The sequence below is a fragment of the Notamacropus eugenii genome, chromosome 1 (genome assembly GCF_028372415.1).
Source record: "Notamacropus eugenii isolate mMacEug1 chromosome 1, mMacEug1.pri_v2, whole genome shotgun sequence".
Classification (NCBI taxonomy): domain Eukaryota; kingdom Metazoa; phylum Chordata; class Mammalia; order Diprotodontia; family Macropodidae; genus Notamacropus; species Notamacropus eugenii.
The window spans coordinates 692291893-692310380 of NC_092872.1; the positions used below are offsets into that span (position 1 = coordinate 692291893).

Genomic DNA, 18488 nt, shown 5'->3' on the forward strand with positions numbered 1-18488 from the left:
TGCAAATAAACAGCCCAGTACCCCTTCCAGAGACACAATTTTGAAGGAATGGAAGGGAAGTTCAGAGGGATGCTTCAGGAAGTTGACCTCCTGGACCAAGGCAGAAATGGATACCAGCCCAGGAACTCAGGAAGCTAGAAACAATAAGGATGATAGATTTCGAGTTGGATGGAACACCTGAAGGTTCAACCCCTCTATTTTACAGTTGAAGAAATTTAGGCCAAGAGAAATTGAATTACCTGCTCAAGATCATACAGGTAGTCAGGAGGGAATGTTTAGGTGATCCCAGAGCACTTCTAGAGTGGCCTTGGGACCTTTCAATAATAGAAATTTAGCTTCTGTTGATTAGGTAGTGGAAAGGACAAGAGCTTCTTTGGAACTCAGCTTTTTTCATCTGTAAAATAGGAATATTAGTAGCAGTAGTAGTAGTAGCAGCAGCTGTGGTTGTTGTTTAGTTGTTTCAATTGTGTCCAACTCTTTATGACCCCATTCAGGGTTTTCTTGGCAAAGACACTATAGTGGTTTGCTATTTCCTTTTCCAGATCATTTACAGATGAGGAAACTGAGGTAAACAGGGTTAAGTGACTTGCCCAGAGTCACGCAGCTAGTAAATGTCTGAGGTCAGATTTGCACTTATGAAGATGAGACTTCCTGACTCCAAGCCTGGCCTTCTATCCACTGCCCCACCCACCTGCCCTAATAGTAATATATTAATAATCGTAGTAATGACAGTAATTTATAGGCACTCTCTGCCTCAGTTATTGTGAGAAAAAAGATGTTGCCAACCCAAAAGCATTACAGAAATGTGAGCTAATTTGCTATGAAAAGTAATGCTAGCAATAATAGGGATAATCTTGGCACCCCTAAAGTCTCCTGACCTTCCTCTTTATTTACTTTGTGTGCATACCCTACTGAGGGTAGCCTGAGCAGAACTGAGAAATCACCAATGTTCATCTCTGATGATTTGAGCACCTCCTCTCTGTGCCCTTTCCCACACTGCAGGGTGCTATCTCTCTGCTTTCAGATGTTTGTTAAACTGAATTAAATTGAATTCAGGCATGAAAGTACCTCCTGCTTTCTTCCCAATCCTTCTATTCAAGTTTTTTACAGCAAAGGATTTTACATCACCTCAGTGGATATGCCAATTTCTGTTTTCCCTCCCCCAGCTGGATTTGAATTCATAACCTAATAATAGTTTGGATTTTCTTGAGTTTTAAATTTTATGAAGGAAGAAAAGTACAGGATTTCCTTCATGCCCAATTATTACCTTATTTGATCCTCACAACATCCTGTCAGACAAGGGTACTATTAATCTCATGTACAGATGGGTAAACCAAGGCTCAAAAAAGTTAATGAATTATGCAAGACTGCACAGTGAGTAAGTATTCAAGGCTGGATTTGAGCCCAAGTCTTCCTAAAACCAAGTCCAGGCCACTATCTTTCCTAAGGAGATTAAAGTCTGCTCTCACATTTTGGAATTAAAAGGTGTTTTACCTCCTGGGATAAGATTTCTAATGTTAATTCATTCATCTCATTCAACTAACATTTATTCAATATCTACTACATACAGAGCATTCTGCTAGAAGTTGAGAAAGTCTTGCCCTTCTGGACCTCCTATTGCCATTTTTTAAATTTTACTTATTTTATTCTGAACTTAAAACAGCTATAGGTTTAAAAGCAAGTCAGGCAGAAATGGTACTGCCCAAATATTCCAACTTTCATTGATCGAAATACACACAACACCAATGAGAGACAGATAGATTCCTTGTATGGCTCTAATACTGTGCTGGCATAGAGAAGACCATCTAATAATCCCTCTTTACCCAACATTATCGGAATAGTCCCTCAGAACTCTGGGAAATTTAGTCATTGAAACCACTATCTACTTCTAATTCACTAATATGAATTAGTTTATTTTCAATCAATATTAGTTAATCTATCAACACTTAATAAGTACCTACTATGCGCCAGGCACTGGATTATTAAATCCTTAAAACCATGGAATTTAGAGCTGGGCTTTAGAGATTACATAGTTCAAATCCCCTCATTTTACATATGAGAATTCAAAGAGATTCAAAGAGAAGAAAATGACTTGCCCAAGGTCACAGCTAATTGGAAGCTGACAAAAGATTTCAAACACAGAGCCTGTAACTCCAAAATCAGTGCTCTTTCCATGGCACCTTGGTCTCACTGGACAGTAGTTCTAGAGTTCAGATGTGGAAAAATGGATAAACTTCATGGGCTTTTAATCAGTCCCATTAAATGCTATTAGCTATATGAATTTGGGCAATCAGTATCCTTTTCTGGGTGCCTGTTTTTTCAACTATAAAATGAGGATGTTCAACCATTTTGATTCTAACATGCTCTGATTTTCTAAACAATACATTGGTGGCCTTGAAATATAAAAACAGGAAGAAGTTTTCTCTCCAATTGATAGATCTCTTTCCATAAAAGTTTCACAAAACGAGAACCAAAGAGGCTACAATTGACTTTGGTTTGAAATATGCATACCAAGGAAATAAGAGATTGCTTTTCCTATGGAAGTATTAATTTAGAAGCAACTTTCTGTGTCACCAATTCTCTCAATATAAGGAGCTTTATACCAAGACTAAAGTGGTTCAAATCAGTTTCTTGCTATGTTTCATAATAATAAAAATCATAATGCAGACGGATGTTGTGGAAAGATCATTGGAGGGGAAGCAGAAGACACATGGTGGATACTTAACAAACAGTTATCCACTAATGGAATTATTAATTGATTGATTCATTAGTGTCAAGAAGAGCCTTAGAACTAACATTTACTTCATCTATTTGATATGACAGCGAAAATTCTTGTGTTCTCCAAGAAGAAAAAATTATTGACTTTCTTCCTTTACAAGTACTCAGTCTCATTGTCAAGGGGCCATTCCTGGAAAATGTTCTCGTAGGCTGCCCATTTGGGATGTTTCTTTCTAACTAGGCCAAGCCAAAGTTCTTTGCTGAATCTTACCATCATAAAATATTAGCACAGAAGAGAACTTTAGAATATAGAACCTTGGAAAATAGTAGGACAAGTAGAACTTAAAACACAGTGCTAGAACAAAGCAAAGTATATCAGAGCTGTGAGATACTTGAGAAGAGAATGTCAGAACATAATGTTGCTGGAAGGGAACTTGGAACACAGAACTAAGAGTATTAAAGTCAGAGGGGACCTTTATGATAAATTGTATTATTTCTTTTTTTAATTATCAAATATTAATTTTTCTCTCGCCTTCTGCTCTCCCTTCAGTAATGAAAGGGGAAAACAATTTTATAAATATGCACAGAGAAGCAAAACAAATCCTCACACTGGCTAGGTCCAAAAATGTCTCATTTGTATATTTAACCCAGTATTTCTTTGCCAGAAAGCAGGTAGCATGCTTCATTCATGGTTCTCAGGAATCATGGCTAATCACTGAGTTGATGAGAGTTCTTTTAAAATTGTGCATTTTTACAATGTTGTTATTGTATGAATTGTAATCCTGGTCTTTATACTTCAGTCTGCATCAGTTCATGCAAAATGTCCCCAAGTTTCTATGAAATTGTCTTTTTCACCATTTCTTATTCTCATTCCTATATCATAATTTGTTGGGTCAGTCTCCAGTTGTTGTATGTCCCTTAGTATCTAGTTCATTTTCAATACAAAAAGACCTCCTATGAATGTTTTTATATACACAGGACTTTTTTATCTTTCTTTGATCTCTTTGATATATAAGCCTAGTAGTAGCATCACTTTGGAGGTATAGTTTCAAATTCCTTTTCAGAATGGCTACAGCAATTCACAGCTCTATGAATAGCACATCTACCTATTTCCACACAACCCCTCCTACATGAGTTATTTTCCTGTTTTTTTTTTTTTGGTCAACTTTGCCAACCTGATGGGCATGAGACAGAACCAAGGTTGTTTTGATCTGCATTTCCCTAATTAGTGATGTGGAGAATTTTTTCACATAGATAGCTCAGATTTCTTCCCCTGAGAACTGCCTGTTCATATCTTTTGACCGTTTATCAGTTGGGGAATGCCTCTCTTTCTTATGAATTTGAATCAGTTGAACATATATCTTGGAACATACTTTTCCAGAGGCCTCACATCAAGTACATAGGTAGAGCTGGGAATCCTTTATATTCCAGTGTGTCCAGGGATTCATCCTTGATCAGGCACTATTCCTTTTTGCTTGACACAGTAACTGTGGAAAAAATTAGAGAGGAGAGCACACATTTTAACATAAGGAATTAGTTTTCTCCACCAAACAGGAGCACTTTGATTTCACAAGCCATTACATGCCCTAAGCCGACCCTATCACATCTCATAGAGGAATTTTGTTTGTTTGTTTGTTTTTATGACTAAACAGATGTGTTCCAGATGAGATGGTCAGAAAATCAAAAGGAAATGGGAGTATATGATAGCAAATCTTGTCTCTTAATGTGTTCCTTCCTTTGAACACCTTGGGCCCATATGGTATACTGTTTATTGAGTAAGTTTAGTGTCTCTAGTATTTGGTTTTTAAGACTCCTAAAACAAGTGTACCTGCATGCAGAAGATCATATCTATGGTAAAGAGAAAGGATTGTATAAAGTGTTATGCTCCTGGTCTGTTCAGCATTTCTCTTCCTTGTTAATGGACACATCACTCATTAAGGATTCACTCCCACAGTGTCCATTTTCTTGTCTACTTTAAGTTACTTCAACTCTGACTCAGAGCAACATTATTCATACCTATTCAACTAAAATCCATCATGACTGACTATGAAGTATAAAGAAGGGTTTTCTTACATAAGGAATTTTTATCTGCAGTTTCATTGATATGGAATTGGACAAGGCCATCATGAACATCTTGTTTATGTTTCACATCATATAGATGAGCAAACTAAGGTCTATAGAAGGAAGCAATCTGTCCAAAGCGACAGAGGTGGTAAGTAATAGAATCAGGATTGGAATGCATGCCTTCTGACTCAAAAGAACAACTGCTATCTTGCAAGACCACAAACTAACCATTTGCATCACTCTAACTGACCTGTTCAACCTTAGCACGTTGATGCTAAGATCCCATCTGCAAATTCCCTCTGTCCTAATCCCCTTTCTACATGGACATTCCCTTAGTTCCAAGAGTATTGCCAGTCAATCATATCTGAATACTCTCTAACCACAAGAATCTTGTTGGAATCCCCTGAAGTATGGCACCTCACTATAAGGACCCCAGTGGCCATAGGAAAGATGGATTGTCCACATATCTAAACCATAGGGTGGTGGCCACGCTAAATGTAGGTTCAGGAGCTTGTGCTCAGAAGACAATTAAATGGTTTTTGCACCAGCTCCCAGTGTTTTGTCTTCGGTATCCAATTCCTCTGGATTTTCTTGATATTTGGAATTTTCTCTTATATTCTTTATATTCTCTTATATTCCTTATCACCAGTCTTTGGGAATCATCCTCATTCTTTGGTTCTTCGCTCTTTGACTACTATTGAAAGCCAAGGCTAAGATGCTAGGTGGACTCAATTGTCTTATATTAGGAGATATTAGGTCTGACAAAGACCTGAGTTAAATCTGGGGCAAGAGACTGTCCTTTGCTGAATTTCTACTCACTTCTCCCTCAGGCCTAATGCTCTGCTTGCTTCCCTGGAATCTGCAGGACTGAGTATCACATATGCACATCTTCTGCTTTGTCAAGCCTTCTACCTCCCCTTTTTCTTTCTTCCTTCCTTTCTTTCTTTCTTTCTTTCTTTCTTTCTTTCTTTCTTTCTTTCTTTCTTTCTTTCTTTCTTTCTTTCTTTCCTTCCTTCCTTCCTTCCTTCCTTCCTTCCTTCCTTCCTTCCTTCCTTCCTTCCTTCCTTCCTTCCTTCCTTTCTCTCTCTCTCTCTCTCTCTCTCTCTCTCTCTCTCTCTCTCTCTCTCTCTCTCTCTCTCTCTCTCTCTCTCTCTCCCTCCCCCCCCCCCTCTCTTTCCTTCATGTGATATGAGTAAAATCAGTGTTTACCACTTCTTGCCAGGTTGAGGGGTTGGGCAGTAGTTTACCTACAGTCACTGCTACATGGGATGTTTACAATTAGACCTTGCTTAAATTCACACAGCATTCTACACAATAGGTTGGGTATAAGGTAGGGACCAAGAGCTCTAAGCACAAAAATTATCCAGTATTAATTTATGATTGATACCTTCCTCAGATATGTCTTGCCCCATTCACACCACCATTGGTTGCTTGTTACTATGTCCAAGATTCTAGGAGAAATCCGTAGGGTAGCTAACCCAATGAGCACCCATTGGTGTACTTCTTAATCAGCCAGTAGATTCATTTGGTTCTTTAGTAAAGGCATTTCCTCAATTAGCAGAGCAAGGAAAGAAGTGACAAATACTTTCCCCCAAAATAAAGGGTTGCTTCCTACCATAAATATGCACAGAGACAAAGAAGGAGGACAAATGAAATTAATTTAAAACAAAATGGTAGTGAGACATATTTGTAGGGAAAATGTGGTCAAGACAACTTGCAACTCAGGTCTTATGGGGCATCTATGATCTTTCTCTCTCCAGAGGATTATTGCAAAGTTTATAGGCCATAGTGTAACCATTGAACCAAGACTTCTAGGCTTGCTGAACTGGGCATTTGGTCAGCTGCTGTCTTCTTCTTAGGGCATTCAAATCTCTGAAAAAGGATTGATTTGTCTCCTAGACTCACTCTTCAATGGACAGCTGCATTTCTTTATTGTCACCTTCAGCTATTGGCTAGGTTGGGGGCTACTGCACTCCAGTCAGCTGGAGGGTTGCTATGCTCTGTTCTGGTGGAGTTCCAACAAAGCTTTGGCAGCTAGGACATGGCCATTAACTTAGAATCAGTGAAACTTGTTCTCTTTATACGCATTACCAAGGAAGAAATGACAAAAGGCATGCCTTTCCTTTCAACTAATTCACCCTACTCAAAAGTCCCTTCCTTCCTAAAGCCACATCACGCAGAGGAATAATTTCAGTTTTGTCATTTTTATCTCCCATACTCCTTTGGGATCCTAAGGAATCTTAGGCTAAATCTAAGGCTAGGGACAAAGAGATGGATGCAGTGTATGCCCTGGAGGCAAGTTCATTGTCTTACTGGCCTCTTCATATATAATTTAGTTATATTCACACTTTTCACTCTTCCTAGACTGGGAAATGTGTTTTTTTATCTGAAAACTTTACCTTTCAATGTCTCTAGCTTAGTCTCTACAGATTTTCAGCCTCTTCTAAAGCCTTTCTTTTCCCCATTCCCCAAAGTTTTCATGTTGGCCTGATGTTCAGTCTTGTTTTGTTTTTGTTTTTGTTTTTTTTTTGTGGAAACAGGTGTAATTGCTTTATATTTCCTACATAATTCCTTTCTTTTGATTTTTGGGGTTGAAAGAGTTTGTGGAAAACCATTCTTCAGCCCTCTTGTTGGTCATGGGATCCCAGATATCACTCAGTATTTCCCTTCACATAACTATACAAATAGCTGTTCCTTGATCTCCTCTGACCAATCTTCCATGTCCATTTATTCACTTAATGACACCTCTCCCTCTTCTCCAATTTTTCATCTTCTCCTCCTCCTCCTCCTCCTCCTCCTCCTCCTCCTCCTCCTCCTCCTCCTCTTCCTTCTTCTTCTTCTTCTTCTTCTTCTTCTTCTTCTTCTTCTTCTTCTTCTTCTTCTTCTTCTTCTTTTCCTTCTCCTCCTTCTCCTCCTCCTCCTTCTTTTTGTTCTCCAATTTATGCTGTATATAGCTTATTCGTACACAGTTACTTATATTGTATTTCCTCCATAGATTGCAAGCTCTTTGAAGGCAGGGACTGCCTTTTATTTTTTTTTTTGTAGCCCCAGAAATTTTACCCTATTGAAACTTACATTCTAACAAGAGAAGATAACTTCTATAGGGCAATGGCTTAGAGAGAGGCAGGTTTGGTTTGGAAACTCATTGGAAATGAAGAATGGAGCCACTGGGGAGTAGACTGATGAACCTATTTGAGTAGTAGAGGTAATATTGATTTGCTAATGATTCTAGAACTGGAAGACTGGGGAAGGAACAGATGATACACATGTCAGACAAGGAAACTGGTAAGATGTCCATGGAATAAAATGAACATAGCAAATAGGAGCTTAGATACGGTAAATCATGTGAGACAACAATTAAGACAACAAAGGTTCCAAGACATAAAGGACATGTCACATCTTTCCTCCACCAATATTCCCCTTTCTCAGCAACACAAATTGCCAATTCTTGGAAAACAAGAAATTTTTTCTTGTAGTTTTCTACTTTCCTATCAAAAAAGAATACTGACAACAACAATGTAACAACTGGCATTTCTATAACACTTTACAAATATCATTTCACTTGATCCTCCCAGCAACCCTAGGAGGGAAGTATTGTTATTACTCCCCTTTTACAGATGAGGAAACTAAAAGGAGAGAGAAGTTAAATGATTTGCCCAGTTTCCCACAGCTTGTAAGTATCTGAGCCAAGATTTGAACTCAAGTTTTCCTAACTCTAGACTAAGTACATTATCTATGGTGCTGCCCAGCACTTATGATGATATATATAGGCTAAAATACTGGCATTTTGCACATGGTAGGTGCTTAAATGCAAAGTCCTGTCATTTAAAGCCTCTTGATATCACTAAATCCATATTTGCTGTTGTTCAGTTGGTTCAGTCATGTCTGATTTCTTCATGACCCCATTGGGGGTTTGCTTGGCAAAGACTCTGGAGTGGTTTTCCATTTGCTTCTCCAGCTCATTTGACAGATGAGGAAATAGATAAAAAGGAGTAAGTGACTTGTCCAGGGTCACAGGTCAGATTTAAATCCATGAATATGGATCTCCCTGACTCTAGGCCCAGCGCTCTATCCAGTGTTCCACCTAGCTGCCCTGGCTTACATTTATTGTTCTGTAAAATGAACAGGTTGAACAAGATAGCCAAACTCCTTTCCAGGAGAAACATTCTAAGTCCTTTGTCCTAAGGTCCCTTCCATCTCTAACATCCTAGATGCTAAAGTTTCATCCAACTCTTACAATCTATGTTCTAAGAGTCCTTCAGTACTGATATTCATAGAAGTCCATGGAAATTTTGTCAGGAGTGGGTATGTACATAATAATAGAGCAAAGAATACATATTTGTAGAGAAAGGGGGCTAGAGGATGAGGGCAGTAGCTCTTGTAAAAGTAAAAAACACTAGCTTTAAGTGCTCCGTGCTTTGTAGGCAAAAATAACTCAATAGTTCCAACTCAGTTCAATTCAACTTAGTAAAATTCAATTCAGCTCAATAAGCATGTATTAGCTTAATCTGGAAATCTTTACATTTTTGCTGCCAACTCTTGGTTCAGAGCTTCCAGGGACCAAGGGGCAGATATATAAATAACCTGTTCCTCCAGTTCCCTCTATAGATCAAGTATTAGGTCTTTCTCTGAGATGATGAATTTGTAGCTCATCAATGATTATAAGGAACTTGTCCAAGTTGCCAACTTGTCCAGCTAGTGAGAGGCAAAGCTAGAAATCAAACTCAGGTGTTTCATATTCTTGCCATTTTCCATAATGAAAAGTGGTGTGCAAAAGTGATAATACTAGCACTGATGTTTTGCTCCCTTTGAGGAATCAATGAGTCAGTCAATAAACTTTCTTTAAATACCTGCTATGTGCCATGCACCCTACTAAGTACTGGGGATGCCAAAAACAGGCAAAAAACAGTCCCTGATGACTGGTGCCCTTATTTCCTCCTTCTATCAATTCTGAGAACAAGAAGAAAATTCCCCTCATGGTACTCTCAGTAATAGCTTTCATTTGCCCTGTCCTCTGTTTTTTCCCCCAACTCATTGTAAATCCCTAGTAATTTTCAAATACAAAGAAGAATTGGTAGGCCATCCATTTGCACTAAGCCAGAAAGTGTCCAAATCACAAGGCATCTGGGTTGTTATGGCAACCCTGTATTGTGCCCTTCCCCAGGAGGCTCAGAGAAGTCACAGTGAGCTTAGGAGACATTGCCATACACTTGTTTGCTAGTTTTGTTTTTTTTTTTACTTTTTCCCTTTTCCTTCTCTTCTTTTCTTCTGTGCTAGCCTTCAGGGTCTAATGAGATAGCACCTCTCCTACCATCCACTCTGAGGCTCTCAGGCTGTACCTGAAATGAATGCTTAAAAAAAAATGCTAGTTATATGCATTGTGAAGAGAGAGAGATAAAACATGGGGGAGGTAGAGGTGGGGTTGGCAAGTGAAATCATTATCCCTCCCACTTCTGAAGCTGGTGGAGCTAGCAGGGTGGGCAGAATTGTCTGGTCATGTTCAGAGCAACAGGGAACTGACTCCAGAGACTGGATCAGCTCAAAGAGACAGACTGGCCCACCTAGTACCCAGATAAAATGCTTTCATTCCTGGATAGGTAAGAACAGTGTTTCTGGGAAACTTGTACTGGATAGAAGTTACACAAAAGGGAATGGTTCCCATTCACCCAGTGCCCTCCCCCAATGCTAGAGGAAGAACCCTGCGATGGGTAGAGTCTAGAAGTGACCTTCTTCCTCCTCTTACCTCACATTTTCCCTTAAGTGACGTTGGTTGGTCTAGCCAGTAGAAAGGGCCCTGCAACTGGAATCCAAAGACTGGATTCAAATGCAGATTCTAATATTTACAGCGATCTATCTAGATCTTGACTTATCTATAAAATGGGAACAAAAGGCAATGTAGAGTAGTGGATGGAGTCAGAAAGAGAGTGGCCTTGGGGTCAGAAACATGTGAACTCTGGTGTGCCTCTAACATATCTAATAATCGTCTTAATGAGGGCCCTGGGCTAGTTACTTAAACTCTCAGGGCCTCCAAGAAGCTTTCTGAGACTATCTGTGACTGACTGGATGTCTATCTGTATTGATGGAGGAGTTCATAGTCCTGAGCCAAAACACAAACAAACAGTAAGGCACTTGCCTGAGGAATCTCTAAGATCTCATTCACCTAGAAATCTACAAATCTGGAAAGTTTCCTATTCTGATTGTAAGAGGGATTACTTGTAGAAGACTAATCCCTCTCTTGACCTCCAGTTTCTTATTATTTGGAGATCTTTAAGTGGAAGTCCATCTGAGTCTCAATGTCTAAGAACAAAACGAATTCTCTAATTCTCTCTCTCTCTCTCTCTCTCTCTCTCTCTCTCTCTCTCTCTCTCTCTCTCTCTCTCTCTCTCTCTTTCTCTCTCTCTCCTCTTCCCTTCTCACTTCCCCCTCAATTTTTTAAACACTGTTCATCCCCCATGCTTTTCTATTTCTGGGAGAGTAAAATCATCTTTTCATTTACCAAGGTCATGAACTTCAGCCATCTCTTACTCTTCTTTTCTCCTAACTTCCCCTCTTCTGTGTTCAGTGACCTACTCTCTGTGACCCCATTTGGGGTTCCCTTAGCACAGCTATTGGAATGATTTGGCATTTCCTTCTCTAGCTCATTTGACAGAGAAGGAATCCTCAGCAAACAGGGTTAAGTGATTTGCCTAGAGTCGCACAGACAATAAGTATCTGAAGCTAGATTTGAACTCAGGAAGATGTCTTCCTGATTTTAGGCCTGATGCTCTATCCACTGCACTGCTTGGCTGCCTTTCATCTGAACCTCCTCATTATTGTCAAGGGCATCACCACCCTTCTAGTCACCTATTTTGGAAAACTTGGCATCATTCCTCACCTCCTCACATGTTCTCACCACACATTATCTACATCTCGTTATTTCTTCCTTGAGAACATCTTCCAGACACATTTCCTTCTCTCTGCTTACACCCCAGTTAAGTCCCTCACCATCTCTTTCCAGACTATCACAGCAGAGTTCCAGCTGCCACAAGACTCACCTCACTTTACTTAGGTGTCAAAATTATTTTTTCTGAAGCATAAACTTGACCATGTCAACCTCTCTACCCTAACTCAAACACATACACACACTCACGCACACATACATAGACATATAATGTCTGTGTAGGTGCATGGTTGTTTATATATATATATGCAAATATATATAATAATATATGTACACATATACATATATACATATACAAACATATATACATATACACATTTTATATATTCACATACATATATACATTATAAATATATGCATATATGTGTATTTACATAAAATATGTATATCTGTGTGTACACATACACACACACACACACACACACACACACACATTTAGTCCCTGAACACATGGGAGGCACAATCTTCCTTCCCTGCACTGTCTCATTCTCTGAGGAGGGGAAAAGGATGAGGTTCATAGTTCAGCTCACTTCATATAAAATGAGGTTCCATTTCCAAGTCCAAAACCCCCCCAGGCTCAAGTCTCAGGTACTTTCTCAGGGCTTCCATTTGGGCTGACTAACTCCGTTACTCCACTTGTAATCCTGGTTCCAAGGTTACCATGGGTCAAACTCAAATCTCCCATGGGGATTACCTCATGAGGAGAATCTGAAATTGAGAAGAAAAAAAAACAGCACAGAACAGAAAACAAAAACAAACAAAAAAACCTACCTCCAGGCATACTTCTTGGAGCCAGAGTGAAAAAAAAGGAGAGCAAGGGAAGGAACATTATTCCCCTCTGTGGTTCAGTTCATGGTTTCTTGGCTGTTGATGAACTGGGATCTTCATTCTCTGGGAGTAGCCAGTAGGAGAGCAACAGAGAAACAGAGAAAAGTGAAGGCAAAAAGGGCCATTAGCTCAGTCTCAATCATATTAAGGGAGGTTACCCCTACCTATCAGTTTCATGTTGGGCAAATTGGAGGTGTTCAAAACATCCCTCAAGGGCATTTCCATTTCCATTTCAAGGGCATGACCAGGGAAGTCTGGGCTATACATGCCTAGAATTTCTTTGCCCTCACTTCCCTCCCGACTTCCTAGAATTCCTTCAACACTCATATTAAATCTTATCGTCAGGAGACCATTCTTGATACCCTCACCCCACAACTGCTAGTGCCTTCCCATCTCAAATTATCTTCATTGTTCTGCGTATCTCTTTTATGCGCCTAACTACAAATTTTCTTCCTCATTTGAATTTAAGCTCCTTAAAGGCTGGATTTTTTTGTTTATTTATTTTATTTTATTCTTATTTCTTAGAACAATGCCTAGAAAACAAGAAACGTCTCAAATAATCATTAACTGACCCATATCAAATCGGTTGCCAAATTCACAATTCAATTAAATTGAAAAACAAATGCACTATATGTGCAACACTATACTGGACTTTGGGGTTTCAAAGAAAAAAAAACAGAGTCCCTGCCTTCAAGGAACTTCTGCTCTCCTGGAGAGAAACAATATGATTAGGAAAGAAAGAAAGAAACGTTTATTAAGTGGCTCAAAGGTGTCAGGAAATTGACAAATATTATCCCATTTGATCCTCATGAGGACCCTGGGGTGTAGGTACTATTATTATTTCCATTTTACAGTTAAGGAAATTGAGGGAGACAGACTTATTTAGGCCATATAACTAATAGACTCTGAAGTCAAATTTGAATTCAGGACTTCCTGACTCTAGCCACCACCTAGTTGTTTCCAACAGAGATAAAGACATATAAACAAAGCAAATACAAAGTAGTTTCCGGGGGAGGAATAAAGAGTTAAGACAGCCTTAAGTAGGAATTGGCATTTGAGTCAATTCCTGAGCTGTGCTTTGAGGGAATTAGGATTTTTGAGAATCTAAGGTGAGGAGGAAGATTCTAAACCTGGGAAACCATCTATGTAAAGGCACAACTCAAGAGAATGGGATCCCGTGTACCACATACAGCAATTTGGCCATTTTGGTTTAAGGAAAGAATATGAGATGGAGGAATCATGTGAAATCAATGTGGAAAGAAGGGTGAGGGGAGGAACGGTTTGTAAAGGGTTTGAGATGCCAAACAAAAGAGTCTGTATTTTTTTTTCTTTTTTTCAGAGGTGAAAAGGAAACCCTGTAACTTCACCAGCAGGAGACTAACATGGTCCAATCTGGTCTTTAATTTTGTCAGTTCTACAGCCATGACATTTCATATAGTCGTCTCATCTTCACTCACTGCCACTGACTCACTTCAGACCCTCATTGTCTCCCTCTTGGACAACTGCGAGAACTTCTCAATTGAATTTCCCGCTTCCATTCTCTTTAACAGCTGTCAAAGATCTTTTTAAAGAGAAGATACACAAACTTCTCAGTCTGACATTTAAAACCCTCTATAGTTTGACTCCAACCTGCCTTGCCAGTCTTATTTGATATTCTTCCCTACCAAGAATTTCACATACGTCCCTATCTTTCCATCTCCTATATAGGCTTCTCCATCCCTGGTGAAAATGACCATTGACACCAGGGAACTTTTCCAAACCAAGAAAAAAAAATGATTCAATCAACAAACATTTATAAACACTTACTATGTGCCATGCTGTGTGCTAAATACTGGGGATATGCTTGGTTGGTTGGTTGTTGTCCTTTGTTCTTGAAGAGGACCAAAATGACATCACCAGGATAAAATGAAGTTTCAATGTGTCAGACTGTGGATGATCAGAGCAATACAAGCTTGGAATGCTCTACCATAGGTTGGGCAAAATAGTCCGGGTTACTATTTGGGGTGGGTACTCCAAATTTGCACATCCTGTGTTTACTTTGTGCAACCTCAATTCTACTTTGCTCATAGAGCACAGCACCCTTTCTGATGTGGGCATGCCATGCTGAGCAGTCCTGTGCTAGCATCTCCCGTGTCTCACAGTCAAATCCAAAGTTCTTGAGAGAGACCTTGAGAATGTCCTTGTATCACTTCTTCTGACCACCATGTGATAGCCTGCTCCATGTGAGTTCTCCATAAAAGTCTTTTTGGCATGCATACATTTTGCATTCGAACAACATGGCCAGCCCATCGGAGTTGTGCTCTCTGAAGCATAGTTTGAGTGCTTGGCAGTTCAGCTCAAGCAAGAATTTCAGTGTCTGGTACCTTATCCTGCCATGTGATCCTCAGAATCTTCCTAAAACAGTTCAAATTAGGCTTGTAGAGAAAAGTTCCTGCTTTCAGGAAGCTGACAGTCTAATGGAGGGGATAAAAGGCAAACAACATTAGAAAAACATATATAGGTTGTTCTAAAAGCTTCAGGACAGTTTTAGGCTATTAAAGCTTAAAATTACAGTGAAACCAGGGATTATCCTATATACAAGATAAAAAGGAGGTAATCACTGAGGGAAGGTGCTAGAATTGAGGTGGGGGGAAGGAAGGGAAAGCAAAGACCTTTTTGCGGAAGGAGGGTTTTAGTTGAAAAATGCCAGGGAAGCTAGGAGTCAGAGAGGAGGAAAAAGAATATTCCAGGCAGAGGGGACAGCCATTGAAAATGGTAAGTCAGAAGATGGTGCAATTTGTGGGAGGGACAAGGAGGCTAGTGTCCCTACATTTTAGGACGCATAAACAAGAGTAATGTCTAAGACACCTAGAAAATTAGGAAGAGGCTAGGTTGCGATGGGCATTTAAATACAAATAGTGGCTTTTATACATAATTCTGGAGTTATAAGGGAAGCACTGGAGTTTCTTGAATGAGTCATGGTCCGATCTATATTTTAGGTGGATCAATTTGGCAGTTAAGTGAAAGATGGAGGAGTGGGGAGAGCTGAGGCAGGCAGATCCACCAGCAGGCTATTACAAGAGCCCAGAAGTGAGGTGATGGCAGCCTTCATCAGGATGAATTGGGTCAGAGGAGAGAAGGGGGCAAATGTGATGGATTTTACCAAGGTAGAATCTACAAGCCTTACAACAAATTGAGTGTGGGTGTGAGAGGAAGTGAAGAGCTAGGCTTTAAGGATGAGTGACTGGGAAGACAGGACACCCTGAACAAAAAGAAGATAGGGTTTGACAGGTGTGGGGGAGAGGGAAGAATGTTAAATAAGACCAGTGATGGAGAACCTGCCTGGGGGCCATATATGTCCTCTAGGTCCTCAAGTTTGGATTTGGTCAAAGAATTGCACTTGAGGACCTAGAGGGCCACATGTGGCTCCGGGCCAAAGGTTTCCCACCTCTGACTAAAACAGTCCCTTCTCTCTCTCCCTCCTTTTGTTTCTTGGAACTGAAACACAATATGAAAAGGGGGCACTCATACAGTTACTGCTGCATCCTCAACACAGATAAACCATCTTTACGCAGATAGAAATAGACCAAATCAACTGAGGAAGATTTTTATCTGCAATCACATTTTAAGAACAATAACAGGAGAGTAAAAAAGGAAAGAAAGAAAAAAAAGGAAAAAAACATAATAACAAAAGAAATGGGCACCTGAGCAGTGGGAGGATGTAGGGGAGAGAAGCCCCTTTACAAATGAGGTTTATGTTTTGTTTTGTTTTTTTTTAATAAATAAAACCCACACAATCTGGATTGCTGAATAGCCACATTTAGTCTTAATCAGAGGAAGTGTTTGCCCTGAGCTTGGGCCTTGCTTCTCTTGTTGTCAATTTGCATTTTCTGGTTGAGATCAGGTATTGCTGAAAACAGCCGAGAACTGCAGAGGATGATAATCGCTCTGAATGTAGGGTTTCGCATTTCAGGATCATGGAATCCTGAAATGTTAGAGCTGGAACAGAACTCCAAATGTTGAACACAGCATTTTTAGAGGTGGATGGTTCCCTTAGACCATGTATTCATTCACTGATTCATTCATTTTTTCATTCAATAAACATTTAGTTGGCATCTACTATATGAGAAGCGCAGCTAGGTAGTACAGTGGATAGAGTTCTGGAATTGGAATCAGGAAGATCTGAATTCAAATCTAGCCTCAGTCACTTAACTGTACTTGCCTTAATTTGCTCATCTGTAAATTGAGCTGGAGAAGGAAATGACAAACCACTCCTGTATCTTTGCCAAGAAAACTCAAATGGGGTCACAGGGAGTCAGATACGAGTGAAAATGACCAAACAACAGCAAATGTGAGAGGGACTGTGTTAGTCATTTAACATTTCTAGATTAGATTAATATTTCTATTAGAACTAGAAAAGGTCTAAGATCACAGAACCTAAAATGTTACAACTGGATCGAGTCTTAGAACATAGAATATTAGAGCTGGAAATTCCTCCTGGAACTCTTAGAGCCAGAAGGAATCTTGAACATCAGTCTTGTCTTTGGTCCTGTAACTTTCTCTGTCCATCAGACCCTCCAATCTTCTATGTATTTCTCCCCAGGTGATGAGACTGAGAGAACAAAATTATTCTCTATAGTTAGGGATCAAATTGAAATTTCTATAAAATCTTCACCAGAAGGCAGCATTAGGACTTGGCAAAATTATGAAATTGTCCAATTTTATTGTCGGAACCCTTCCCCCCCCTCACCTCCCCAAAACACATCCTTTAGTATTTATTCAAGATTTCTTGAGCCCGTCACAAATGAAAAATTCGAATTTGCATTATTTTCCTGTCATTTTTTCTTCTGCCTCCATCTGACCTAAGAAGTGCTTAGGTCTTCTCCTTCATTCTCATTCTTCGATAAAATTCACCTGACAAACATTTGCTAAGCCCCTAATTTATGAGAGATATAAAAAATACAGATAAATATCTTACATCCTTGTCCTCAAGGCTCTTTTATTCTACTGGCTGTGGAAGCGTGGATCAAAATGTACACAGATTAGAGCAGATGGATTTCAGAAAAACCCGGAAAGATTTACATGAACTAATGCTGAGTGAAGTGAGCAGAAGCAAGAGAACTGTACACAGTAACAGTAACACTGTGAGAGGACGAACTCTGATAGAGTTAGATGGTCTCAGCAATGCAATGATCTAAGACAGTTCTAAAAGACTCAAGATGGAATATGCTATCCACATTCAGAGAAAGAACTATGGTGTCTGAATGCAGATTGAGGCAGATTATTTTCTCTCTTTTTTCTTTCCTGTGTTTTTTCCCTTTTCTTCTTATTCTTCTTTCACTTTCATGACTAATGTGAAAACATGTTTAATATGATTGCACATGTATAGCTTGTATCAGATTGCATGGGATCTTGGAGGGGGTAAGGAAGAAAGAAAAAGAAAATTTGGAACTCAAAATCTTAGAAAAGTGAACATTGAAAACTATCTTTACAAGTAATTGGAAAAAATAAAATGTTATTAAGTGGGAAAAAAGTACACAGATGTATTACTATTAGTATAACTCATGCCTCAAAGGTCATTTACATGGAATTCTACTCACTGGAAGAGATTGGTTATTCAATGTTCCATGCCTGTGTGATGAACAGACTTGATGAGAACTTGGGAGAAGAGAAAATCTGGTCTTCTGGCTTCCAGGTACATGCCCCTGAAGAGAAAGAAAAAACCCTGAAACTGATTCATAGAGGAATCCAGACTTCTATTATATCCCTAGAGATTTCAGAAAATTTCCCCTTAGGCCTCTCTCTGTCTCTGTCTCTGTTTTTGTCTCTCTGTCTCTCTCTACTCCATGTTCTCCATAGTCTTCAAGTCTCTCATACATTCACCCTATACCCTCCTCTCTTTTCCATACACATAGACCCCACATTTCTCACAAATACCTATCCCATATGTTCCTCTCTC

General features: G+C 39.4%; 1 long non-coding RNA gene across 1 annotated transcript; it reads right to left on the reverse strand.

Annotated features, from left to right (window-relative positions):
* Window positions 1-2999: 2999 nt before the first annotated feature.
* On the reverse strand, window positions 3000-18229 carry LOC140528403 (uncharacterized). The gene is made up of 4 exons (XR_011975177.1): window positions 18130-18229; window positions 14357-15003; window positions 12494-12613; window positions 3000-4205 (listed from the first exon to the last, which is right to left on the reverse strand). It is a non-coding gene; the product is annotated as an uncharacterized lncRNA (long non-coding RNA).
* Window positions 18230-18488: the final 259 nt, after the last annotated feature.